The sequence below is a fragment of the Ovis canadensis genome, chromosome 6 (assembly GCF_042477335.2).
Source record: "Ovis canadensis isolate MfBH-ARS-UI-01 breed Bighorn chromosome 6, ARS-UI_OviCan_v2, whole genome shotgun sequence".
NCBI classification, from domain to species: Eukaryota; Metazoa; Chordata; class Mammalia; order Artiodactyla; family Bovidae; genus Ovis; species Ovis canadensis.
This window is the reverse complement of record NC_091250.1, coordinates 114,116,730-114,135,559: the sequence shown is the minus strand read 5'-3', so window position 1 is coordinate 114,135,559 and position 18,830 is coordinate 114,116,730. Positions and strand designations below refer to the sequence as shown.

The window sequence follows — 18,830 nt, the reverse complement described above, 5'->3', positions numbered from 1 at the left end:
TGGGCTGTCGTGTTCATGCACACACACCCCTGCTGGCTGCAGCTGGGTCTGTGGTGACCTCAGTCCAAGCAAAAGCACCTGTAAATGCTTTAGTCCCCTCCCTTACTGTCCACATTTACTCATCAGACCCTAGTGGAGATGCGCTGTAAGGGGACTACAGGGATTTGGCCGAGGTCCTCCTATTTTATGGAAAGATAAAGAGAGGCAGCAGGTATGGGGTTCGATTCCAAACACAATTTTGCCCTGCATACTGTCTCGTTGATGGGCTTCCCTCATATCTCAGTTGGTAAAGAATCTGCCTGCGATGCAGGAGACCCCGGTTTAATTCCTGGGACAGGAAGATCCACTGGAGAAGGGATAGGCCACCCACTCCAGTATTCTTGGGCTTCCCTTGTGGCTCAGCTGGTATAGAATCCACCTGCAATATGAGAGACCTGGGTTTGATCCCTGGGTTGGGAAGATCCCCTGGAGAAGGAAAAGGCTACCCACTCCAGTATTCTGGCCTGGAGAATTCCATGGACTAAGTCAATGGGGGTCGCAAAGAGTCAGACACCACTGAGCGACTTTCACTTTCACTGCCTTGTTGGGGCTTATGCTTTGTCCTTGGATGTAGGGTATTATTTTTTGGTGGGAGCCAACTTTCTCCTGTTGATGGTTGTTTAGCAGTGAGTTGCAGTTTTGGAGTTCTCAAAGAAGGTGAGCGCACATCCTTCTTCTCCATCATTTTGTGTAGGGAAAAGAAAAAAGCTATAGTCAAAGCTGTGGTTTTTCCAGTAGTCATGTTTGGATGTGAGAGTTGGACCATAAAGAAAGCTGGGTGCCAAAGAATGATGCTTTTGAATTGTGATGCTGAAGAGTCCCTTGGACAGCAAAGAGATCAACCCAGTCAATCCTAAAGGAAATCAGTCCTGAATATTCATTGGAAGGACTGTTGCTGAAGCTGAAACTCCAATACTTTGGCCACCTGATTTGAAGAACTGACTCTTTGGAAAAGACCCTGATGCTGGGAAAGATTGAAGGCAGGAAGAGAAGGAGATGACAGAGGATGAGATGGTTGGATGGCATCACCAACTCAATGGACACGAGTTTGAGTAAGCTCCGGAGTTGGTGATGGACAGGAAGCCTGGCCTGCTGCAGTCCATGGGGTCACAAAGCGACTGAACTAAACTGAAAGAATATCCGGGACTTGTTGAAGGTCACAAACTAGTTAGTGGATAGACCAGACTGAAATTAAGTCTCCTGACCCTTGGTTTACACATGGATGTTCTCTTGTGATGCTCAACAGTGTGACTTGTAAACAACTTTTAGTTGGATCTTGTTCTTTTATCCACCCCAACAGTCCCTGTCTTTTAATTGGTGTATGTAGACCATTCACACGCAAAGTGATTATTAAGATATGTGAATTAATATCTACCATATTTCTGTTTGCTATTCATTGCCCTTGTTCTTTGTTTCTTTCTTTTGTCTTCGTCATTTTCCTGTCTCCCCTGGTTTTATTTGAACATTTTACAGGGTTCTATTTTCTTTCCTCTCTTGACATGTCGATTATACTTCTTTTCAGATTCTTTTAGTCATTGCTCTAGAGTTTGCAAAATACATTTAAAGGTAATCCAAGTCCACTTTCAGATAACACTGTACCATTTCATGGGACTGCACTAATATTCCCACTTCCTCTCTCTTGTCCCTAATGACATCACTGTCATTCATGTCATACACCCATAAGCTATAATCACCAATTTTATTTTTGCTGTTATTACTGCAAGTCAATTATTGTCTATTAGATCGATTAAGAATAATAAAATTTGAAAGTTTTATTTTACCTTCATTTATTCATTCTCTAATATTCTTTCTTTGTGTAGATCTGAGTTTCCAACCTGTGCCATTTTCCTTCGCTGTGAAGAATTTCTGGCATTTCTTGCCAGGCAGATCTACTGGTGACAAATTTCTTCAATTTTTGTTTGTCTAAGGAAGTCTTTATTTCCCCTTCACTTTTGAGGAATAACTTTCTGAGTACAGAATTCAAGTATGTGGATTTTTCTTTCAACATTTATAATAGTTTACTCCACTTTCTTCTTGCTGATATGTGTCTTAAGAGAAACCCGGTGTACCTGGTGCAATTCTTATCCTCACTTCTCTACAGGTGTTTTTTTTCCCTTCACTTTTTGGTTTCTTTCAAGATTTTTGTCTTTTTTTTTTTTCTAGGTGAATATGATACACTCAACATTCAATAGATTTTTTGCTATGTATCCTGCTTGGTGCTTGGTCTCTGAACTTCCTAGATCAGTGGTTGGGTGTCTGTCTTTAATTTTAGAAACATCTCTTTCAGCCATTATTTCCTCACATATTTCTACTGTTGGGTCCTTCTTCTCTCCTGCCCACCCTCTTTTGCTCTTTCCCGCCTTCCCTCCTTTCTTTCCTTCCTTCTCCCTTTGGTATTCCCATCACACCCAACTTACACCTTTTGTAGTTGTCCCACAGTTCTCAGATACTCTATTACAATCTTTTCACATTTCAGTTTGGGGAGACTGCCATCGACATGCCTTAAAGATCAGTGATTCTTTCCTTAGCCGTGTCCAGTCTAGTGATGAGCCAATCAAAGACATTCTTCATTTGTTACAGTTTTTCTGACTTCTGTTGGTTTCTTCTCATTCTTTCTTAGACTTCCCATCTCTCTTCTTATAATATCCATATGTTCTTGTATGTGATTTACTTTTTCTATTAGAGTCCTTAGCACATCAATTGTAATTACTTTAAATAGCCAGTCTGATAGCTCCAACATCTCTCTCATATCTGAGTCTGGTTCTGATGCTTGCTTTTTCTTTTAAAATGATATGTTTTGCTTTTTGACATATTCCATAATTTTTTGTTGAGAACTGGACATGATGTACTGAGTAACAGGGACTGAGGAAATAGGGTTTTAGTGTGAGGTTTTTTGCTTATCCGGCTAGGAATTAGGCTGTGTTACTGTGTGCAGCATCTGTAGTGTTGAAGGTCCAGTGACTTTCTTTTTGTCCCTGCATTCCTGGGTTTTCCTAGAGACTTCTTAAACAGGAGTTAAAGCTTTCGGTTCTTTCAGTTGAGCCCCCTGTTGTACAGAATCCTTTGAGGGGACACCTCCTCCATCCCATGATTAGGTCTCACTTTTCCATTGACCTGGAGCTGAGTATTTCCCTCCCCTGCCCCCAGATTAGTCAGGCTTTGGTAAAATCCCAGTTGATTAAGCTCTGCTGAAATAATTTCTCTTAAGAACAGATCTTGCTAAGGGGAACAGAGGGCTCTGTCCTGTATTTCAAAATGTTTACTTTTCTCCTCCTGCTGGAAGAGCAAGGGGATTTTTCTTGGTTGATCATAGCTAGAGGGCTCCTGGAGGGAAGATTCGTGAAAGTGTGGGGGTGCCTGCACTGGGCCCCCTAAGAGTTTTTCACTCTCACGCTCGCCCACACTAAACCTCCAGCAATTCATCAATTACAGCTTAAAGTATTGCTGCCACGCTGCTGCCAGCTGCAGGCTTTTCCTCCTGGCCTCTGCTCCTGCTAGGCTGTGATTCTGTCTGTCCATCTAGGCTGTGATTTTGTCTGTCTGTCTCTCTAGCTTTTGGTGCAGCAGTTTGCCCTGTGACCTCAATTCTCTGATAGATCTAAGAAGACTTGTTGATTTTTCAGTTTACTGGGCTTTTTTCTTTCTTGTTACAAAAGATAAGAGTAAATAACTTCCAAGCTCTTTACATATCAGATCAGAAAGTGGAAGTTGCAGTGTGATTCATAAATATAGTCAAGTGAATCTCAGAGTCATGGGCCATGAACTTTGGCAATTATATAACAACAAAACAAAAACAGTTACTGAGGACTGACTACATACCAGCACTTCATTTAGTATTTTAGCCATCTGACAATACCCGTACAAAGTAGATACTGTTCTTTTCCTCATTTGATAGATGAAAACATTGAATCTTTCCAAGGACATACAGATTTAAATAACAGAAGGGGAATTCGCGTGCAGGCACCTTAACTCTAGAGGTCACCCTGTCACTGCAATGCCCTCATGCCTCTCCCAGCATTCAAGTGTCTATTTATCTTTCATTTGGCAGATACATGTGCCAAACATCATTTCCAGCACTGGAGAAGTAAAGGGCAAGGTCTCTGTTCTCGTGAACATGTATATTCCAGTGGGAGAGACAGCAGATAAACAAGCAATGAATAAACAAGCTTATTCAGAAAGAGAAGGAATTCTCTAGGCCAGAATACTGGAGTGCCTTTCCCTTCTCCAGGGGATATTTCCAACCCAGGGATCAAACCCAGGTCTCCCGCATTGCAGGCGGATTCTTTACCAGCTGAGCCACAAGGGAAGCCCAACAAGCAAAGAATACACAAGTTTATTTAGAAAGAGAGAAGAGCTGAAGAATTGAAACAGTGTATGATAAAGAATGCCAGGGAGGGTGACTCCTTTAGAGAGTATGGTTAGAGAGATTGTCACTTAGGGGGTGGCCTGAGAACTGAGACATGATGGAGGGGACAGGTAGGGGAAGAGCATTCCAGATAGAAGGAGGAGTCGGAAGTGGGAAGAAGTATGGCACGTTCAAGGAGGAGCAAGATGGCCCACGTGACTAGGCCACGTGAGTGAGGGAGAAGGTGGTCATAGGAGAGGCCAGAGAGGAGGGCTGGGCCACACCAGTGCAGGGCTCTGCCAGGAGTGGCAAGGAGTTTGGATATTCTTCTAAAAGCCCTAGAGGCCCTTCCCTGTTGGTCCAGTAGCTGAGACTCTGTGCTTCCAATGCAGGGGGCCTGGGTTCAGTCCCTGGTCAGGGAACTTAGATGCTGCATGCCATGTGATGTAGCCAAAAAAATAACATAAAATAAAGCCCCAGGAAGGCACTGCAAGCTTTTAGGCAGTGGGGCGACATGCCTCACACATTTCGACGGCACATACGAGCCTCAGACCGCCGTCATGAGACCCCAAAGATGTACCAGATTCAGGATCAGGGACCCACCCCTAAGGCTGGGTCTCTCTGGGAGACTGCATGTGAGGCAGTGCCCTCGAGGATGGCTTGGGGTGTTGGCAGCAGCATGGAGTGACTGTTGGTTAGAAGGAGAAGAAAACCCCAGAACGTACAACAGGCTCAAGAATCCCGAAGCTTATGTGGCTCTTGGGTCCTGACTCTCACTGCAGAGCTCCTCTTTCAGGTTCTACCGCCTTCCCTAACAGCTACCCTAAGTTTCAGATGTACAACCTTTCTTCCCTATGGCGGAAACATGTTCTCCTTCTTCTGTTTCGACTGGTGAATGTGGTTGGTTTCCTCCCACTGTGTCAACAGCCAGCGCAGAAGTGGTCCTGACCCCAGTGCCCAGAAAAGACCTCCCGGTATGGTTTCTGAAGATGACTCACATACCTGCCTCACACCGTCTCCTTCTTGGAGGGCATCTTGCCCTCCTGGTCACATCTGGTATCAAGCAGAAATAGGGCTTCCCGGGTGACTCAGTGGTAAAGATTCTGCCTGCCAATATAGGAATAGCAGGAGACGCGGGTTCAATCCCTGCGTCAGGAAGATCCCCTAGAGGAGGAAATGGCAGTTGTTTCTGGTGATATACGGATTCATCAAAGCATTGTTACATACATGCTGCTTTGTGACTCCATCAGGATCGAGAGACACTCCGAGAGATGACGGGGAGGAGGTTGGAGGCAGGAAAGAAGAGAAATTCTCCCAAGGCTACTGCATGGGGCTCAGCATTTTCCTTCCTTCTGGTAGGATAAACTACATATTTCCTGCCAAGAAAAATGTACCATTTAAGGTAGAGATTAAGATGGCTCTGCTACTGCTGCTACTGCTAAGTCGCTTCAATCGTGTCTGACTCTGTGCGACCCCATGGACGGCAGCCTACCAGGCTCCTCTGTCCATGGGATTTTCCAGGCAAGAGTACTGGTGTGGGGTGCCATTGCCTTACCCGCCTAAAATGCTTCACCTCCTTCTTTGTTATGGATCTAGGTCAGTGGAAACAGGTGACGTGAGGGAAACCATCTCAAGGGAAGGAAAAGGTAATCGCCTGAGGTGGCCTGAGAAGAGAGAGTAACTGCAGATGGACATGCCAACCAATAAGACTAGTCTGGTCTCTTGTGTTACTCTTCCCAAATATAGCAAGATTTTTTTACAAAATCTTACCCTCTTTGTACTACAGATGTATTCCTAAGCATTTCAAAGTGATCAAACTTTGTAAGCAAATAATGACAGACTTTCAAGGCATACAGAGAGCTTTTATTGAAAGAAACACTTGGTAAAGTTGAGGGGGTTTTTGCAAACAAATAGCCACCAGATTTTTACTGATACATGTGAATTTGGCTCCACACCTCTACTGAAAGATACTTTTAAGATGAATTTCACATGCAGTTCTGTCCATTTGGAATCTGTCTTGAAACATATTTTCAAGCTAAATGTTTCTTTCTCCCTTCTTTTCACACCTTAGATGTTTAAAAGTGCAGAGACAGGGCATCTTAACAGTATTCAGTCCCTACCCTCTCTTCACCTGTCTCCCCACCTCCACTCCCCACTGCCAGTCTCTTCTGAAACCACAAAAGTTTGAAGCTGAGGGACATTAAAAACTAAGTCATATTCCTTTTCTAACAACTGAAAAGCGCTGAGTCGCTCAGTTGTGTCCGACTCTGCAACCCTGTGGATGGTAGTCTGCCAGGCTCCTCTGTCCATGGGGATTCTCCAGGCAAGAATACTGGGGTGGGTTGCCATGTCCTTCAACAACTGAAAAATGAAGGATCAAATATCATACTTAGTTTTGTTTATTTTTTCCACATTGTCTCCAAAAAAATGCTGGTGGGTGTTGAAGGAGACTGTGTCATAGTGCCATTCCCTGACAAGCCATTTCTTTCTGTACCTGCCACCAAGCGTTGGGGCTGAGCCAGCAGGTTGTCACTGCTTATTCTTCATTCCATTGCTCTCCTGCCAGAAGCTCTTCTGTTGCTGCTTTCTAGGTTTCCCAACCCACTGATTATTTTGCATTTTGGATGATTTCTCTCCCAGCTGCCTTCATTTGCATTTTGCCTAAATCAAATCTCATTGTGATAATTTCTCTTCCTATTTCTAACCTCTTTAGATCCATCTGTGTTATTTCTCTGTCCCTCAATGATGTCTGCAGCACCCCCTAATTTGGCACCAGTCAAAAATGTTATTAAATGTGTACGGCTTGTTCCTAGTCATTAATGAAGATGCTAAATAAAGCTAGAGCTAACAGCTACTTTGGAGCCTTCCATTAGCTGCATCCCCCACCCGATCCCCATAGACTCTGAGCTGTTTTTCATCTCTGGTTCTTGTTTATTAAAGTTCAGGCTTTTCAGTCATACTGTTCTAGTTCCTTCTAGTGCCAACCAGAGCTCTTCTCACAGGAATGTTTCAAGGATGCGGTTTTATATGCTTCATTAAGCTCCAGAGGTACAATAGCTACAGAAGTCACTGAATCAAGAATTTTAATTAACGGTAAAATTTATAGTTTCATATGCCGGAGGAAATTTTTCGCCTTTTAAAAACTCTTTTGCAAGGCAAACACATTTGATTACCCTTTATCTTCTCCTATTTATTCTTTAGAGCTTTTTGTGTAAATCTGCTAGTTAATTCTCTTTAAATTTAAAGGTGCATAAACCATTATGTGCTGGTGAAGAACACAGGCTATGAAAATGAAATGGCCCTTGTTATGAGAAACTTATGATCTGCTAGAGCAGGCTAGATTCATGTATAATGAAGAAGGACTCTACCCAGATGAGGTGGCATTAAATTGCTTGAAAGTTTCAAACTGACTCTTAGGTCTGCAAAAATAGGAGTCTGGGTTAGGATATTAGGATAAAGCCTAATGCAGAAGGAAAATTTTGAGCTGAAAACTCAAAAGGAGAAAAGGATTTGCATTGGCAAGGAAGAAGGGGAAGATAGGGAAACATTTGAGCAACAATGGCACCCCACTCCAGTACTCTTGCCTGGAAAATCCCATGGACGGAGGAGCCTGGTGGGCTGCCGTCTATGGGGTCGCACAGAGTCGGACATGACTGAAGCGACTTAGCAGCAGCAGCAGCAGCAGCGGCAGAGACAAAGAAGGGCTTCTCAGGTGGTGCTAGTGGTAAAGAACCCGACTTTCAAAGGGAGATGTAAGAGAGGCCGATTTGATCCCTGGGTTGGGCTTCCCTGGTGGCTCAGCTGGTAAAGAATCCGCCTGCAATGTGGGAGACCTGGGTTCGATCCCTGGGTTAGGAAGATCCCCTGGAGAAGGTAAAGGCTACCCAGTCCAGTATTCTTGCCTGGAGAATTCCATGGGCTTGTCCATGGGATTGAAAAGAGTTGGGCACAACTGAGCGACTTTCACTTCACTCACTTTGGGAAGATCCCCTGGAGGAGGGCATGGCAACGCACTCTAGTATTCTTGCCTGGAAAAACCCCATGGACTGAGGAGCCCGGCAGGCTGCCGACCATAGGGTCACACAGAGTCAGACGTGACAGAAGTGACTTAACACAGCATAGCACTGAGAGAGAGAAATGATTGTGACATACTGCGTCGAGTCCCTGAGTAGTAGAACATCGGTCTGACTGAAGAAAAAACTGGGGTGGCGCATTGCAGATATACGGCATCTCTCACCGGACGTGTCTGAGGCATCTTAAAGCCAGTGTGCCTTGAATCAAAGTTGTTACTCCATCTTCTCCCCGAAACTACTTCTCTCCCAGTTTTGCCCGTCAGAAATCTGGATGCCTTCCATGATTTCTCTAGCTCCCTAATCATCCCTCACCCAATATTTTATCCCATCTCTTTAGGTTCTGCTGCACAGTTGTATCTTGTATCTGCGTGCTTCTCATGTGTGCCACTCTCTAGTCTCAGCCTGGACTACTGCAAAAACCCCACACACGTGTCTTCCTCCTCCAGCAGTTGCCCTTCTCCATACCACAGCCACACAGAACTTACTGAAAATGAAACCACTCTCTAACAAGAAAAGAAAATTTTTGAGTGACTCAGCAGTGCCTTTGAAGTGAAATCCAACCCTGTTATCATGACATAGATAGCCTGGTACGGTCAGGCTATTACATACCAGTGCTTTTTCCACGACACGTGGGTGCACTTCAATAAAATTCTGATACTAACCACTTGCATTGGCTTCAGATACACAAGGAAAGACACCACTTTGCTGACAAAGGTCCGTCTAATCAAAGCTATGGTTTTTCCAGTAGTCACATCCGGATGTGAGAGTTGGACCTTAAAGAAGGCTGAGCACCAAAGAGTTGATGCTTTTGAATTGTGGTGCTGGAGAAGACTCTTGAGAGTCCCTTGAACAGCAAGGGGATCAAACCAGTCAATCCTAAAAAAATCAATCCTGAGTATTCATTGGAAGGACTGGTGCTAAAACTGAAACTCCAATACTTTGGCCACCTGATGCAAAGAGCTGACTCATTGAAAAAGACCCCGATGCTGGGAAAGATTGAGGGCAGGAGGAGAAGCAGAAGCAGAGGATGAGATGGTTCGATGGCATCACTGACTCAATGGACATGAGTTTGAGCAAACTCCGGGAGATAGTGAAGGACAGGGAAGCCTGATGTGCTGCAGTCCGTGGGGTCACAAAGGGTCAGACACGACTTATTAACTTAGTCAAAAAACAACACAAGGGAAAGCCCCAGTCTTCCATATGGGTGCCCCTATTTCATATGCCAGCCACAAGCCGGGGTCTCCAGTCCCCTCATACCTACAGATTCAGGGATTCCCACAATTCCCTCTGGTTTAATAATTTGCTAGAACAACTCACAGAACTAGAAGAGTGCTATACTTACTCTTACAGTTTTATTATAAAGAGTGGAATAGACACACAGTGGGAGGTCTGAGAGGATTCCTCACGCAGAGCTTCCTCACCTCTCCCCATGGAGTCAGGGGCCTCACTTTGCCTGCCTGTCTGTGGGTTCACCAGCCAGGGAGGTCCTCTGAACCTCAGCATCCAGAGCTTTTACTGGAGTTTCATTACAAAGGCTTGGTTGATTAAATCATTGGCCATGTTACCGAGCTCCATCTCCAGTCCCCTTCTCCTCCCAAAGTGCCAGCACTCTAATCATATGCTTGATCTTTCTGGTGACTAGCCCCAATCCTGAAGCTATCCAGTGGTCTGTACTGAGTCATCTAATTAATGCAGTAAAGTCACTTCTATCATTTAGGAAACCCCAACAGATCCTGAAGCTCTCTGCCAGCAACCGCTGGGGACAGGTATATCTTTATTATATCACAATACTTCTCAGATCTCATCTAGCACCACTCTTGCACCCCACCCACCAGACATGCTGGACTTCTCTTAACTCCTGGACTGTGCCAACTCCTTTCCTCTCCCTGAGATAATTCCTTCTTCCCTGTTGCATTCCTGCCTATCTCCCCCAGCCTAAGAATATATGTCCAGTGCAATGAACATGAACTTGGGCAAACTTTGGGAGATGGTGAGGGACAGGGAGGCCCGGCAAGCTGCAGTCCATAGGGTCGCAAAGAGTCAGACGCCACTGGGCAACTGAACAACAACAACAAGATTATCTGATTAGAAAGCCTTTGCCTGTCTCAATGTCATCCTTTTATCTCCCCATACTTATCTGCTTCATGGGACTAATTCCAAACTGAAATGATTTATGTTTATGCCTCTATAAAATGTAAACTCCTTGATGACATAGCCTTGATTGTCTTGTTCCTTCTTTATCTTCTAGCACATACCAACATTCAGTAAATATTTATCAAACTAAAGAAATTGGGAAAGATAATAATCAGGCCAGTTGAAGCTATTTGATTGCTAAGAAGAAGAAATGTTTAGGCTTGATGAGAACAGTGATATGGTGAAGTTGTCAAATCAGAAGCAAGAGAATGATAGATATTTGGGGAAAAAGAGTATGTCAAGTGTAATCACAGTTTATCAAATGCATTGTGGAGGGAAAGGACTAGAGGCAGGAGGCCCTTCCAGGAGTCCAGGTAAACTGATGGAAGTCTGAACAAGCGTGGTGGAGTAGGAACGGAATGAAAGGGGGAAACTGAGAATTTTAAGAAAGATGCCCTTGACATTCTTTCTTTTTAGGTTTAACTTTTTATTTTGAAATAATTTCAAACTGACAAAAAAGTTGCAAAAACATTATGAAGGACTCCTGTGTACCTTCACCCAGATCCACTCATTGTTAACATATTGCTTCATTTGCTTTATTATTCTCTTTCTTTCTTTGTATGCGTGTAGAGTATGCATTCTTCTGTGTTATTTTTTTCATGAATCCTTTGCAAGTAAGCTATCAACTCCATGCCTCTTCATCCCTAAATACTTCAGTGTGCATTTCCTAATGGGAAAGACATTTCACAGTAACACAATGCTTGTACCAACACCAGGGAATTTAATGTTGATACAGTACTGTATCCAGGGTCCTAGCCCAGGAACCAGCTCAAGATCCTACACAACAGTGAGTTGACCTGTCCCTTTAGTCCCCTTCATTTGGAATAGTTCCTTGGTCTTTGAAGTTAGACATTTTTGAAGTGTGCAGACCAGTTATTTTGCAGAATACTCATTTTTGGTTTGCTCAAGTTTCCTCATAGCTTCACTCAGATTGGGCACTTAGGGCAGGAATGCTACATTAATGATCTTGTGTCCTAGCATCAGACAAGAGGCCCATGATATCACTTTGTCATATTATTGGTGGTATGAACATAAATCGCTTAGCTAAGTTAGTGTCCACCCTGTTTCTCCACAGTAAGATTACTATGTTTCCATTGGTAATCAATGAGTAATTTATGCTGAGATCCTATGAGCCGATGTAATATGTTTTTTATTTTAATCAACCTTTTGATTTTAGTAATTTTAGCACACCTTGGTGAGTCTTGCCTGAATCGGTTATTGCCAAGGCACCTGCAAAACGGTGATTTTTCTAGCTCCATTATTTTTTCTACATTTGTTGGTTGACATTTTACTTCTTATTTATTTATTGTGGGTTCATGGGTTCTTATTTTATTAATCCATTCCTGTTAGTATTCATCTTAACGCACCCAAATCATTCATCAGAGGACCCGAGTTTGTTCAGTGGGAGCACTGGAGATGGACTCCTGTGTCCTTTTGACAGGTCCCCATCATGTTTTGGAGCAATTCCTTACTTTTCTCATGTAACAAAATGTACCAAGTTCTTCTTGTGCTTTTCCTGCCTTCGTCCTGGCACCAGCCATTACACCAAAGAGTTCTGATTCCTTTTCAGTGGGGAATGGTATTTAAAAACCAAGATCTGGGAGTGAGGTGTATCTGTGGTGACTGGACTGTCTTTGTTTCCCAGGTCCTTTCTTCCCTGAAATTTTGACTCATTGAGTGAGAGAGATCTAGGTTAGGAGACTAAGCAATGGTCACCTCACAGACCAAAATCATCCAAAACCCAAACTGGAAATGATTCACAGAAGGCAAACTAGTCTACCAAGGTGCTGGTGCTAAGTCTGACTCTTTGCGACCACATGGACTGTAGCCCGCCAGGTTTCTCTGTCCATGGGATTCTCTAGCCAAGAGTACTGGAGTGGGTTGCCATGCCCTCCTCCAGGGGATCTTCCCAACACAGGGATCAAACCCACGTCTCTTATGTCTCCTTGTTGGCAGGAGAGTTCTTTACCATTGAGCTACCAGAGAAGTCTACCAAGAGGACTACCTAAGCCATCTTAAAAATGTGTCTTAAAAATATGTCTTACACAAATATATTCTTTGTGTAAGAATTTAAGTACTGGCGGAATAAAAGAAAACATGAATCACCCCTGCAGTCTTTAAGTTTTGTCAGCAAACACTTTCTAAATGCTAAAACTGGTTTTTCAACGTTTGCCCAGCTCCTAAAACTTCCCCAGGCTTAGCACTACATGAGGGCCAGACAGCAGGTGGGGACTTGTTCTGTTGAAGCTGCAATTTGCCAGGTGGTGAAGGCTGATGCCAGGCCTTCCTGGGGACTTTCTGGGCCCTTCTTACAGATTGTCAGTGTTATCTGGAGGGAAATCAATACTGACCCAGTATCAACTGTGGGGAAAGCACCGAATGTTCTTCACTGTTTGAATAGCACAGTGTTGTCATCTGAACTGGGGGAGATGAGATTCAGACTTGGAGACTGAGATAAAGTCTGTTTCGAATGGGTCTTAGGGTCCTTGAAGAGTGGAGGCCACAGCGTCTTTCCCTCTTTGATAAAATGACTCCTTTCTCAGATAGGATGCCATTACTCACAAGACTCACACACATACACACACTCTAAAACTTGCCTGTTCAAAGCTGACATGGTCCTAGTTTCTTTTTCACTGCTGACTGGAGACAAAGGTGTATTACGAATACAAGTTGAAATTACCTGGGGGTGTGTTTTGAGACCACCTGGTAAATGTTCCCTTTAGGAATTGTAAGCAGCCGCACGCTCGAATTAGGGGACAGAACAGCCACACGGGTGTCTGGTCAGAAGCAAGCATCTGTTTGCAGTTCATTTAGGGGAAAGGCAGCCAGTGATGCCAGTGATGCCAGTCTCAGCAGGGAACTCTGCTCAATGTTATGTGGCAGCCTGGGTGGCAGGGGTGGTGGAGTTTGGGGGAGGATAGATACGTGTATGTGCATGGCTGAGTCCCTTTGCTGTCCACCTGAAACTATCACACTGTTAATCGACTGTACTCCAATACAAAATGAAAAGTTAAAAAAATGATTCTGGTCTTAGATCTGCTGACTGGGACAAGCTCAATGCCATTCGCACTTGGTCTTCATCTCCCAGAGCAAATGAGGCGGGCCTTAAAAGACAGGTTCCCCTACTGCCATTTGGGGGATTAGACTCAAGAATTTATTTTCAATATAAAAGGAGGTTGGGAGAAAAGTAGTTCTTATAGAGCTGCTGCAGCTAAGTCACTTCAGTCGTGTCCGACTCTGTGCGACCCGATAGATGGCAGCCTACCAGGCTTCCCCGTCCCTGGGGTTCTCCAGGCAAGAACACTGGAGTGGGTTGCCATTTCCTTCTCCACTGCATGAAAGTGAAAAGTCCAAGTGAAGTCGCCCAGTCGTGTCTGACTCCTAGCGACCCCATGGACTGCAGCCCACCAGGCTCCTCAGCAGATTCTTTCTGCTGCGTCAGTGGAGCTTTTGAGATTGATTACCTTTACTCAAGTTCCAGAGAACACGCAAAGGCTGAGTTTATGGAGAAATATTACCACAGGATCAATTTCAGTTTCTACAGTCTCAGCAGGGACCCAGTTAGGGATATTATCTCTGATGGAGAGTGAAGTAATAAAGGTACAGGACCCAGGGTGAGCTTCAGCGAGGGCACTGCCACTGTGCTTCAGTTGGGATTGGTTGATTAGTGCTCATAAGAGATGGAAGAAGGGTGATATAAACATCTATCTCTGACTGCCTTACTAGATGAATATTACTGCCTCATCATTTTCTCCTAACACGGGGCTGGTGGCAGAAGCTGATTGTTTCGATTCAGGTATATAGAAACTTAGAAATAATTTGTTACCCTCATATTACAGACGAAAAACTTGATTATTTTAAAAATGTAACAAACAAAGAAAAAAAATTAAGTCATCCACTGCCCCACTTCCTAGGGAGAACAGCTGTAAACAGATTGACGTATACTTTAACATTTTTTCTATGCTTAAATACATATTTTTATCAAGAATCCGTGCATTCCTGTGTTCATGCTCAGTCGTGTCTGACTCTTTGCGACCCTATGGACTGTAGCCCACCAGGCTCCTCTGTCCATGGGATTCTCTAGGCAAGAACACTGGAGTGGGTCACCATTTCCTGCTCCAGAGGATCTTCCTGACTCGGGGGCCAAGCCCGTGTCTCCTGCGTCTCCTGCATTCGTAGGTGGATTCTTTACCTGTGAGCCCCCAGGGAAGCCCAATGCGTTCATTATTCTATCATTTATTTTGTCTTTCACTTAACTACTTTCTACCTCATCTCTCCATGTCAATGCTACAGTATCGTTTTTTGGTCAGTTTTTTAAAAATATTTTTTTGGTGTGGACCATTTTTAAAGTCTTTATTGAATTTGCTACCATATTGCTCCTATTTTAGGTTTTGGTTTTTATTTTGGCCCTGAAGCATGGGGGTTCTTATTTCACCTGCCAGGGATCGAACCCACACCCCCTGCATTAGAAGGTGAAGTCTTAACCACTGGACCACCCAGGAAGTCCCTTTTTGCTAGTTTGAAATACAAAACCAACAGATGCTCTTGTTAAACATTTCTGAGTATAGAATAAAAAGTATTTCTCCTATCTTCCAGTCTTCCTTCCTTGATGTAACCCTAAGACCGTGTACTTCATGTTTCTCTCCAGAAAATTTCTATGGACACACACACACAAATAGTATTCAATTAATGAATGTATCACGAGGTAGTAAGTAAAATCCTGTTATGTGGAAAATCAGGGTTTTTCCAAGTTCAGTGGACGTCTTTGTGATTAAGCATTTGCACAGAGCCATGATTATTTCCCTGAGATAAACTCCAGAAAACAAATCGCACCATTTTAGCACGTCTGATATGTGCAGTGCATTTGCCTTTCATACGATTTATGCCAGTTTCTCACTGTCATCCATAAGCAACTTTCACTTTTTAAAAATCTTTAAAAGTATAACACATATAGAAAAGTGTCCAAATCACGGGTTAAACCTGCCCTGTCCAATACGGTAACCACCAGCCACACGTGGCACACTAGAACTGTGGATGGTCCGAATTAAGGTGTGGCTGGAAGTGTAAAATACCCAGTTTCGAAAAACTGGTCCAGAAAAAAGTCCTGGGAAATATTTCGTTAATGATTTTATGCTAATAATATATTGAATGGCATTTTGCGTGTAGTCTGGTTAGTAAAGATACATGAGTAAAATTGATCCCACTTGTCTAATTTCACTGTTTTCGTGTACTTACTAGGGAAATGCAAGTCACATGTGTGGCTTGCACTCGGTGTGTTGTGGACAGCACAGAGTAGGACCCCGTACAGATCCTCAGATAACAAACCGGACACTGAGTGATGCACTTCTGATAGGCTCTCTTCCTCTCCCGCTCCTCCCGCCCCACGCCCACCTGTGCCTCAGTTACAGCCAGCACTCTTAGCACTAATGTAGCCCCCTTCACCACCAACAATCCTCTGTCGGGTTCAGTTCAGCTGCTCAGTCGTATCCGACTCTCTGCAACCCCATGGACTGCAGCACTCCAGGCTTCCCTGTCCATCACCAACTCCCGGAGCTTGCTCAAACTCATGTCCATCGAGTCAGTGGTACCATCCAACCATCTCATCCTCTATCATCCCACTCCTCCTGCCCTCAGTCTTTCCCTCTGTCAGGAATGATCAGTAAACAAGTGGCGAATGCCCACTTTTGAAGGTAACGGGGTACTAAGACCGTAATCTACCGGAACCAACCGGAAGTACAAGCTCTAAGCTGCATCATGTGCTAATTGATTGCTGAGAAAGGGTATGTATTTCGACTTCAGGAATTGCTGCTGGATTCAACATCATGCTCCTGCTAAAATGTGCACACAGAGCATGGAAAGACGGAATATGCAGACTTGATGGACAGTTCATTGATGGAAGGCTGCCGTCTCTTATCAGCCCTCAGCTTTCACTTCCTCAGTTATTGATTGTACCAGACACACCCTTGGTGCACATACCTTTTCATCAAACACGAATGCTGTTCCCACGTTGGCTTCCACACTCAACCTGAAGTGTGGAAACAAAATGCAGAGAAGTAGGAAGAAAAAGCCCTAGGGATTAGCGTGTGACTCTCGCTTCCTTTCTGCCCTATTGTTGGCTTATGTCTTGTTCTTTGAGTCACTTTTTCACTGGACTCATTTTTAGAGTAAAAAATAAATAAAAGATTTTTCAAAGTACCTCATAAAGTATTTGGGCTCGATTGTATGCTCAATTATTTGGAATGTGGCCAAAATCCTTACTTCATTCCATTGCTTCACTAGAGTAGCTTCTGTAGGGAAGGTCTCCAAGGTGAGAGGAATTAAAGAAACATCTCTGCTGCAACTTGTCCTCATTATCACTCTTTTGTTATCATTATATCATGCTTAATTTTATAAGAATAATGTTTCTAGCCCTTTGGAGCCCTCCACTTAGTTTTTATAAAATTGCATTGTAATAAATTCAGGAGTCAACATAGCCTTTTAACAAGAAAAATGAGACTTCTCTTTCAAAGATTCCCTCTCCCCTGAATTTGAAGGATAAGGGAAATATCTTGCTGAAATTAGTGTGAACTAAGAACCGAAAGAGCTCTCTTTGTTCCGTGATTAGTTAAACTTACTAGATGAACTTGAATACCTATCTTCTAAGCCTTAATTTCGCCATCTGTGAACTGGGGAGAGAGTGTTCCCCCATAGTCCTATGTTCAGATGGGTTTGCAATAAAAGCAATACATTGGATGAAAAAGTAATAAATTATTCCCCAGGCGGCAGTGATCTTGACTTTCCTTCCTGACTCGATTCTGTGATTATAAGTAATGAATGCTTTCACTCTTTCCAACCACTGTGTTTCAACACACTGGTAAAATTTAAAGACCTCTTTCTTATCACAGTAAGCCAAGCTATAATTTTCGCCTTACACAGACTTCTAAGCACCTTTTTCCCCTCTTTGCATTCAAAGCTGAGCATATACTTTTTAAGGTCTTTCTACTTTCCCTCTTTGTCCCATTACCAAAATGTTAAGCAAATTTTTAAAGTTATAAGATAAAGAAGATTGCATCACCTTCCACCAGCACTGGGTGAGCTAGAGACACACACACATACAAAATTCCATAAATCCTTTTCTGATTAAAAGAACTGTTAAAACTTTGAGAAAAAAGCAGTTCTCTCTCTTCTCATCACTAGGAAGAACCCAATATCCATGAAATGACAGATTCCTAATGAAAGCATGACTCAGTACTGAATAATATAGTATAAAATATTATTACCTCTTTTTAAATGGTTTATACACTATATACATTTATTTTTATTTTCAGATTATAGTTGACCCCTGAACAAGTCGGAGGTTAATCCACCTATAATTTTTCGTTGACTTTTCCTATCTGTGGTTCCTTTACATCCTCAGAGTCAACCAACCGCAAACCATGAAGTACTATAGCATTTCCTATTGAAAGATATCTGTGTATAAGTGGATCTGTGCAATTCAAACCCATGTTGTTCAAGGGTCAGCTGCAATTTTCCTAGCAAAAATGCTACTTCCCGACTTAATTTGCCATTCTCAAAGTTTTGAAAGCATTATCAAATAATAGCAAAACAGAGTATAAACTGAAAAAGTCTATAGATCTCTCTGGCCCATGGCTATAATAGTTAAGGTTTCATTAACAGTTTCAGCTGAAATACTTCCTCGGATAGCTTACCTAGGACCCCCAGACCCTGACACTGTCTCCCATCATGAGGTCAACAGCCGATCCCCCATGTGCCTGAGCCCCGCCCCATCTGTGGGTTTGGCAGAATCTGCTGGACTCCGACGTGTCTGCTTCTTTGGGCACCAGAGTCTCTCTTGGGATTCCAGTGAGTGCTGCCTGCCTCTCCACATGGGATGCTGCCAAGCAGACCAGATTCCTCAAAGAGCCAAGTCCCCTCCCTTCCTGTCTGTGACACACTGTTAGAGCAGTCCTCAGACAATGTTATTTGTGCCTTGGCATTTTGCAGAGATTTGGTCAAGTAGCTCTTTGGGCTTTTACTTACTGACTTCCTGTTCTCTGGTGTGTTGGACAGGAAGCCCATTGAAGAGAAGGAGGAAGGATAGAGAGAGTCAGGCCAAGAACTAACCCCCTTCTATACTCAGGGTTGCCCCTTTCCTTGAGGATGAATGTCTCTTTTCTGGACATGAACGATCTCTCAGTGGG

At 43.5% G+C, this 18,830-nt stretch overlaps 1 protein-coding gene across 1 annotated transcript in view; it reads left to right on the top strand.

Moving 5' to 3' along the window:
* The window catches only part of SCD5 (stearoyl-CoA desaturase 5), a 172,429-nt gene that overhangs the window by 106,001 nt on the left and 47,598 nt on the right, over positions 1–18,830 (top strand). The gene's annotated exons all lie outside the window — the stretch shown is intronic.